The 10,034-nt window shown below is 35.4% G+C and overlaps 1 protein-coding gene and 1 pseudogene across 1 annotated transcript in view; one reads left to right on the top strand and one right to left on the bottom strand.

Moving 5' to 3' along the window:
• Window positions 1–9,504, bottom strand: part of LOC104854850 — a 20,246-nt pseudogene extending 10,742 nt beyond the window's left edge.
• Window positions 1–10,034, top strand: part of LOC104858169 (olfactory receptor 1J4) — a 156,814-nt gene that overhangs the window by 19,532 nt on the left and 127,248 nt on the right. The window lies entirely within an intron of this gene.

The raw sequence follows: 10,034 nt of genomic DNA, 5'->3' as shown, positions 1-10,034 counted from the left end.
TATATATATATATACACAAACTACAGTACAAAAAACCAATGAGGTCATAGGCAAAGTTGTCTACTGTTTCATTCCTGAAAGGATACAGAAGGTAGTATGTGGTAAAGAGTAGATTCAAGAAATAATTTCAAAAATATATCTTTAATAGATTTTTAACATGCATAGACCGAAATTAGTATACATAAAACATTTAACTTGAATTGCAACAAAAGATATAAAGCCATCTTTATCAGTGAGATATTCTCTATAATGCCTCTCTTAGTCACTTTCTACAAATGTAAATCTTACTTGTATTCTATTACCATAATTACTCTCAATTGTTTTTCACCTAATGAAGATGAAAGACAATTAAGGTCTGTATTACCTTCATTTTTAGAATTATATTATATAATTAGACAGAGGCACGAAAGCTTCAGCCAGAGGCCCATTGGTGAGTATACACAGATCCTGGGGAGCAGCAGTGCGGCCAGAGAAGCTACAGGCAGATCCCAGCCAGGGATCACCCTGGCCCCAGAGGCTATTGCAAACCAGCCCAGGCAAGGCCCTCCAAGGAAAGAGCTGCAAAAGGGCAAAAGCTTCAGTAAAAGGCCCACCCCATAGCAATGGTGGTTTGAATCCAGGAATTGGTGTACTGGTGAGCAGTAGAGAAAAAGCCTCTTGGTGGCTTGCTGAGAACTGAAGACCACTGGGTAAGCAAAAAGTTGTCTCAATAAAGGCACAGAGGCTGCATCTGTTGAAATGAGAAGACATGGAAAAAAGTCCCAAAACCAGACCTCCAGATCACCTAAGGCAGCTCAAAAGAGAAACGAGATGAAACAATCTGATACTTAAACACTTAGTCTCCATGAACTGGCAACAAAAGAGGATCTGGAAAAAATGAAGTCAGAAATAATTTCTTAGATTACAGCAGAGATTGTGCCCATAGTGTAAGACATGATTAACAAATCTAGAGTGGACACAGATTAAAAAATAGAGGAGCTGAGGAACATCATGGAATCCCAACATAGGAAAAAAATGGAACCCATAAAAAAGATTCAAAAAGATTTCCAGGAGATGAAAAACTCCACTGAAACTTTACACAGCAGAATGGGCCAATGAAAAGATAAAATTTCAGATATAGAAGATAGGATTTCAAGTAGTTACCAGGAAAAGAAAAAATTATTTAAAATACTATGGGATCATGAGAAATCAACCCAATAGCTGCTAGATGAAGCAAAGAAGAATAATATAAGACTGATAGGAGTCAATGAAGAAACAGGAGAGTACAAATGATCTAAAAAACTGTTCATAGAAACAATGGCAGAAAACTTCCCAAATGGCGGAAAATAATTTGACATAGAAATAAGTGAGGCATATAGGACTCCAACTAGCCATGATCAAAAAAAATCTTCACATGTGCTCACTTCAACAGCACACATACAAAAAACATTTTCACATAGGCATATAATAGTTAACTTGATCATGGTCTACAATTTTTATTAATGTGCCATTAGGTTTGATTTGCAAGGATTTTGCTGAGAATTTTCCAACTAGGGTATTGGTCTGCATATTCCTTTTGTGTTCTGCCATTGACTGATTTGATATCAGATTGATGCTGGTTTTATTGAATTAATTTAGAAAGGTCCATTTCTTACACACATTGGAATAGTTTGAGACTTGATGTTAGTTCTTTTTTAGAAGTTTGCTAAAAATCAACAGCAAAACCATTTAGTCCTGGGCTTTTTTTAATTATAGATTTTTAAAAAAATTTGTAATACTTTGCTATTATTCATTATTGATTGTTTCACATTTTCTATGCTGCTCTGGTTTAGTTTGGGTAGGTTATATGTTGTCAAAAGTTTGTCCATGTTGTCCAACTTGTTGAGACGTACTTCTTCGTAATAGCCATTATTTATCCTCTGTATTTCTACAGTATCAATTGTACTCTAAGAGTTTCATCTGCTATTTTATTTGTTTGGGTCTTCTCTTACTTTCTGCTCTGTGTATATAAAAGTGTATCATTTTGTTTCACTTTTCAAATGTTAACCATTTCATTTAGTTTAACATTTGTATTTTTGTCTGTATTTTATTTATTCTAGCACTGACTTGTTATTTCGTTCCTGCTAACTTCAAGATTGATTTGCTCCTCTAGTTGCTGAGTTCTTGCATTCAACTGTTTATTTATATATTTATTTTTTTAATATAAGTACTTTTTGCTATAAACTTTCTTTTACTATATCCCATGGGTTTTTGAAGATATTACTTTCATTTTTATTTGTTTCAAGAAATTTCCCTTTTGGGGATGAAGGCAGGGGAGGGACATGGGGAAAAAATGCAAACCAAGACCTGTCATGTAAAGAAAGGTACAAGATCCCAATGATGAATGTAACTCTACTCTACACCTAAAAAGTACCAATAAACTCAATGAGAAAAAAAGAAATTTCCCTTTTGATTTCTTCTTTAATCTATTAGTCAGTGAAGGACATTATTTAAATTACATGTTTTTATATAATTTAAAAATTTGTCTTCTTGCTGATTTCTGGTTTTATTCCACTGTGATCAAGAACGAAATGCCCAGGACCAGGGATTTAACTCAGTGGCACCACACCTACTTTGCAAGTGCAAGGTTCTGAGTTCCATCACAGGTACAACAAACAAACAAATAATAATCCCCAACAACAAAACTTCAAGTACTTTATATTAATAAGAAATAATTAAAATGAATTTCTATCAAAATAAAAATTTTATATTTTATAAATATTTATATCAAAATAAATAACTCCATACTTTTCTAAGATTTTAAAGACTAAAGAAAATTTTAAAATCTTACATAAAAATATAGCATACTATCATTAGGTACAGAAGACAAAGAAGTCCTTTTGAAAAATTTCAGATACATTTGGTTAAACTATGACATAAAACACATGATTTATTTGTCAATGGCAGCACAAAATTCCATCAGGGAATGAAAATCTTCAAGTTCTGTAATTACTGGATCCTGTTGATTTGTATCAAAGGATATACTATTGATATTCTATAATGTCTGTTGATATATAGCTCAGTTTTTAATGATACAGTACTAATTAAGTCCAGTGGGTCCATTTTACCCAAAAGCCCGTGTTGGCTTGTCTTCCAAAGTCACAAACTTTTCCTGGCCTCTAAACAATGTATAGCATATAAACTATCAGTCAGAAGATGTTTTGTTGTGTGTGCATGCACATGTGTGTGTGTGTGAATGTGTGTGTGGGTGTGCTGAAGTAGCACTGATATATTGTGCCAGACAGAATTACTTTGGCATACTCATCCTATTTATGCAAGTACAAGTTACTCCCCATATAAAAAATATGAGACTGCCTTTTCTCTTCTCTTGCCTTTCCCAGTGCTACATCTATTACTTATTATCTAGAAAACAGAATGATTGCCATTTTCAAAGTGACTTACTCAAAGAATCACTTTAAAATCAATAACCTCAGTCACAAATTGATGCACTAGCATTAAGTACATTGAGAGTAAACAAAATAAAAGCTAATAAGCTTTAAATGGTAGGAGACATTTGTGAGTAAACAAAGGGAAAGAATTACTGTCCAGATTTTGTGAAGACTGTCTACAATGTTATAATTAAAGACATGGTACTTAGCAGGAAAACAGGAGAAAGAAGTGATCATGTACTTCTAATGAAGGTATTCTGTAGCAATAAGAGGAGTAATGATGTTCTCATGGGTAAATGTAGGTCTCCTTTTGGGTAGATTGGCTTTTTGAAATGTGGTAATTTAGAACTCAGGCTCAATTATCTCTTAGAGCAGCAGGTAATCTGTTTCCAAGCAAAAGAAAAACACACTTCTTTAAAATCCTGAAGAGGAATCACACACATATCTTTTCCACTGGGGACAATGTTTCCCCTACACACATCTAAATTAGTAGAAAATGTAGAAGCTGCTGACCAGTGACAATTACACAAGTTGAAAATTTGGAAAAGCAGCCAGTCATTCATCACCTATAGCCAATAAATACAGGCTCTGTAAGGGAAAGGAAAAAATATAAGAAAAGGGAAAAAATGGAAACAAAGTCTTTGTAAATAGGAGGAAGGAGGGTAAAATGAGGGTAGGAGAATGGGGAAAAATAAGAACCAAGATACATCATTTAAAAATGCAAATACCCAATGATCAATGTCATCATACTGCATACCTCGAAAGTACTAATAAACTTAATTAAAAAATACCAATCATGTGTAAGAGGCAAGTAATCAGATTTCTCGTAGCATGGGGAAAGAAGTTAAATTAATGTAGCTTTTAAAAAATAAATGGATTATTTTTAGGGTAGTTTAAGGAAAAAAAAACAAAGCATATAGTGTTCATATACTTCATTTCCTCCACCCCTGCCCAAAGTTTTCCTTATTTTTATTCTCTCATTGACTTTATTGGTACCTTTTAGGTATACAGTACAGTTACATTCATCATTGGGATCTTGCACCTTTAGATGACAGGTCTTGGTTTTCATTTTTCCCCCTACCCCTGCACTCCCTTTACCCCCTCCACCCTTCCCTGTTTAGGAAAACTTTGCTTCCATGTTTTCATTTTCTCATATTTTTTCTTTTCCCTTATTTACTTTCCTTATTAACATCTCTTATGGTCCAGTACATTTATTATAGTCAAACTAACATTGGTACAATATTACTGACTAAAATTCATCATTTGCATTTGACATTTTACAAAAAAATGTTTTCCCTTGGCTTTAATAAAATAGTGGTATGTATGTATCATCATGCATAATAAATTTTCTGTTCTCAAATTCACCTTTTTTCTATCTTCTCATCCCTCTTCTTCCCAAACACTAAACTTTTAGTGACCATTAATTGTTTTATTATTCTATCGATTAGCCTTTTTTAGAATGTCATACATTTGGAACCACATAGTGTGCTGTCTTTTCTGACTGGCTTTTTAGTACTATACCCATTCTAACTAGACCATTGTCCTGGCCTTTTACAAAACATGTCTTATTTCAGTTTGTGATTAAGCCAACTCACTTAGGAAAAAAGGAGTTGTGTGCCTAGTTACCAACATTCTAACACATCTACAAAATGTGGACAATGTATAAGAATTTACAAAACAAAGAAGGAGTGGTGTGGGTAGAGGAATGGGGAAATGTAGGGCAAGAAGTAGTAAGTTATAGCTAGGAGAAGTAGGTCTGGTGCTCTATTTCACAATAAAGTCACTATAGACAATGACAAAATACTACACATTTCAAAAACAATGTAAGAAAGGATTTTGAGTGTTTTCTCTACAAAAAGTGAGAAATGTTTGAGGAACTAGATTATTTTTTTAGTACTGCAGGTTAATATCCAGGGCCTTGTATTGAGCTACATCTTTATCCCCTTTTAAAGGTCTTATTTGGAGACAGAATATTGATGACTTGTTAAATTGCCCAGGCTGGACTGAAACTAGTGAATTCTCTTGTCTCAACCTCAAAGATCATAGGTATTAATGGCATGTGACATAGTGCCAAGGTAAGATTTGACCTTGATCTGGACATTATATATTGAACATGTGTGGAAACATCACATGATGTCTTGTAAATACATACCATTTATGATAGAAATAACTATATAAAAACAAACTCATAACTGAATTTCTCATCAGTTATTCACAAAATGAAGTTTAAAACTGTTTCAAAAATTAAATACAGAAATAAAATCATGACCACATCAGAAAAAATATTTTGGGAACTTGGGAAAAGAAAGATAGATTTGTTACCAAGGGCATTAAACTATTCCCAGGAAAAGTAAAAGTGACTAAAATCAGTAATTACAGAAAAGCTCAAATTGTATGAAAGGATACCATTCAAGAAGAGAAAACCTGCGGGTGTTTATAAAAACTATTCCTGAGGGCCTGTTTATTTAGGTCAGTGGTTCTGCCACCTGCCTCACAAGTGCAAGGACCAGAGTTCAATCTGTGGTACCAAAAAAGCAAACAAACTAACAAACAAACAAAAACTATTCCCGAGTCTCTCAAAGCAAACAAGACAATTTAACAGAGACAAAAACTACATTTAAGTTGAAACACATGCTGAAAACTAAGTGCCAATCAAAATTCACTAAGAAACAGTAATTCAGAGGGGAAAAGATTCAGAAGGTCTCATATTCCTGATGGAGAAGGTATGTGCAGGACTTGGAAAGTCCCATGTTCACTTAATATGCAGTCCAGTGCTTTCACTCTGAAAATGTTCCTCTACTTACTAGATTTTACCGAGCTCTTTTCTTATCCAGATTCCTCAAACTGTAGATAAAGGGATTTAGCATGGGTGTGACCAGAGTGTACAACACTGCCACAATGACATCCTTGTCATTAGTGTTATTGGAAGAAGGTACAAAGTATAGTCAAATAATTGCTCCATAGTACAGAGAAACAACAGACAGATGAGAGCCACAAGTGGAGAATGCTTTGGAGATTCCCTTGATTGAGGGTGATCTCAGGATGGTGGCTGCAATACGGCTATAAGACACCAGAATGCATATAAATGGTAGTGTAATAACCATTGATCCTACAATGAGAATAACCACGTCATTGATGGTGGTGTCTGAGCTGGACAGCTTAAGTAAGGCAGAGAGGTCACAGAAAAAGTGGTGGAGAGTGTTGTCTCTAGAGAAAGAGAGACAGGCTAGGAGGAGAGTGTGTTACAAGAGCACTGGCAAAGGACAACACCCAGGACACAATTACTAGTAGTAAACAGAGCTTGTGACTCATGATGATGTTGTAGTGAGGGGGTGACAGATGACCACATATCTATCAAAGGCCATTGCAGTGAGAAGGAAGCTGTCAATACCACCAAATAATCAGAAAAAGAATTCCTGTGAAATGCACCCAGCATAAGAGATGAATTGACTCTGTGTCAGCATATTCATGAGCATCTTTGGAACTGTGACTGATGAGAAAGAGGCATCAGTGAGAGCCAAGTGGCTGAGGAAGAAGTACATGGGGGTGTGGAGGCGGGAGTCCAGCCTGATGAGCAGGATGATGAGCAGGTTCCCCAGCACTGTGGTCAGGTACAGGACCAGGAACAGGGCATAGTACATGCCTTGCTCCCCCTTCTTGATAGGGAGCCCCAAGAGGATGAATTCAGATGCGCTGCTCTGATTACCCCTTCATGCTCTTTTCTACTCTTTTGCTTGAGAAACAAGACCAATGGACAAATGAGAGAACAAGAAGTCTTTGTGACAATTACATAATAAAAAGGGGGATTTTCAACAACCAGTTGTGCATGTGAGCCCAAATATCTGAAGGTTTTTGTGATATTGGCTTAAAATGATGATCTGGACAAAGCCTACCATTCATCCATCTGGAAAACAGCTCAAGATCTTTAGGGAAAATTATATAACATCTGAATGATTATTAGTTCAGACCAGGTTTCAATTTGAGAAGTCTAGGAGTCCATGATAGAAATCTGGCCAGATGAAGGAACCAATTAATCAAAAATTAATATATTATTTTTAATGAGTTGTTAGCCTCTAATAACCTCTCAAACACACTTTGGTTAATGCTTTATTTTTAGGAATTACATTAAGTTAAGAGAATGCAGTGCATTGCTATTGAACTGCAAAATATAAATCTTTCAAATTGGAGAACTTTGAATCCTCCAAACTATCAAGGTCTGGAAAGTGGTGATAGGCTGAGGGAAGGGCCTCAAGGACATGAATCTATATCAATATCATAAAATATCAGTGCCATGCCTTGTATGTACTCATTAGTTATTCCTTAATGAAAATGTTTTCCTACTCAACGTTTTCAGTCTTCCATCACCCTTTCTGAAGGAACTTTTACAGAATGTAGAGACAAACTTTTGTTTTACTTTCAAATACCCTTTTGTGTATTCTCTCAATTCAAACCAGTTCATGTTTTTAAAGTCCTTTGAACACCAGGCTATATTTGACTTTTCTCTTCACATCCTGGATCTGCCAAACAACAAGTTCTTTCTGTCTCTCTGACATAACCAAATAATTCCTTGTCCATTTTCATGGATCCTAATCAAGGTTGTATGTAATGATTTCTTGTTAATTCATCAAGTTTATTGGTACATTTTACATATACAATGTGAATTTGGACCTTTACATGATATATCTTAGTTGTTATTAATTGACATTTTTTTCATCATATTTCTAACTATTTTTTATATCGACTAATAGCCTTCTTTTCCTCTTTCTCCTTCATATCAGTTGGTCTTAGACATATCTTTGTGATAAGTCACAAAAGAACAGAAAAAGATAACAGGATGATTTTTCCTAGTGAAAAAAAGAGCCCATATTTTTAAATAACGACTCATAAACCTGAAGGTCTTTTTCAGAGCTGAAGAAGCTTGTAAAGTTAAGAATATTTATTTTTGGAGTTAACAAAGTTTACATTACTGTATCAGTTCTCTCAAGTTGATTGAAATTACCTTAAAACTCCACCATACTTAGCATACTACGTTAAAACATTCTGTTAATGTGATATTGTTACATGATATTAATAATATATTGAGGTATATCACCCATTACCTGTTATTAGCAATCAGTTTGTCACAGTAAAGTGCAAATTAACTGCCTGTAGGACATGGAGATTGTTTCTAATATTTTATGTGTGATAATATTAGTAATATTGTCTAGAAATGAAATTGGAAGGAATATATATTAAAGTTTTTGATAGATACTTCATCAAATTATGAAAATCCAGGTGAAGAGGAAGGCTATATTTATTTCTCTAAAAGGGGATTATGATTATATTCATGAGAATATTAGAGCCTATCATATGAAGATATAAAAAACAGGTATTCTAACTAAGTGTCTGGAAAGAACAGAGTTAGAGCATTTGAGAGACAGAGAAAATTCAAGGCACAGTCAGTCTAGGAACTATATGGGGCTAGAGAATTGTAGAGCATAGCTACCAATTCTAGAAGTGGGTCTATCTAGGGAGCTGGTGGTAGAGCTGATACTAATTCAAGCTCTGGAATTGACTCTAGCTCTGGTGTTGAGACTAAAGCTGGTATAGGAGTTGGCCCTACCTCCACAGCTGAGCTAGCAGTGGACTTTGCATTTATAGAATCCCTACTGGAGAAAATTCCTCCATGAAATCTCAGATGACTCAGAGACTAATCATTACTCTGGGCCTAATACTAGACCAACAGTCCTTACATACACACATGCATCATCTCCTTTCCTCCTCTGCCTCTGTATGCTCCAGGTGCTCCATCTGGTCAGGAGATGGTAAATGTGGTGTTTTGAGCCCAAGGCTGAGCTACATGTAAGACACTGCTTTCTTCAGGCAAATAAAGCAGAGACACTCACCAATATTCTCAGAATATTGTTACAGCCAGAAGCCCCAAGGAGATATCACTGGGCATGCCTAGGAGGGCAACAAAAACTGTTATTTCCTTTTACACTGCTTTTCTGTCACACCCCTGCTGGACAACAGGCTCCTGTGCTACTCCTGGAAATCTAGAGGCTTGCCTCACCTGATTATGAACTCCAATGGCCTTAGCATGTCCAGACCTGGTCATTGAGCTGGGGTTGACAAAGTATGTCCGCTGAAGGACCTTTTGATAAATAATTGAATTTGTCCCTTCTGCATAAGGTTGAGTCAATTTTCTATCTCTTCTTTTTCTATCTTTATAGAATATAAATAACCCAAGGATATAGGAGGGGTGTATCTGCTTTCTTTATTGTGATGTGCTGGTATACAGTAAGGCATTCTATAAATATAAAAGCATTAAGCAACAAATGGAACCTGTTCTTATGCTAAAATTCACAAACATTTCTATCTATTGTTATAAAAGAATGTAATTCCTTGTTCTCTTGGTGCCATGTGTGAGTCTCATCTTCCTGAGGACACTGTTCTAACAAAGGGCTGGAGAGTGACACATTCTAGTCCCAACTTGTTGCTTGTGTGTAAGACTCACATCCCAGAAAGATTCTCCAGAAAGTTGCTCAACATGTTTTGAGTCCTGAAGTCATGAAGATCTTGGCTTTGGAAAAGTTACTTCAATTAGTTTATTTCTATGTCATTGGTCTGTGTGTCTGTCTTCAGACT

This window comes from Fukomys damarensis, unplaced genomic scaffold (assembly GCF_012274545.1).
Source record: "Fukomys damarensis isolate Sample0158 unplaced genomic scaffold, DMR_v1.0_HiC HiC_scaffold_36, whole genome shotgun sequence".
NCBI classification, from domain to species: Eukaryota; Metazoa; Chordata; class Mammalia; order Rodentia; family Bathyergidae; genus Fukomys; species Fukomys damarensis.
This window is presented reverse-complemented; position numbering and strand designations above follow the sequence as displayed.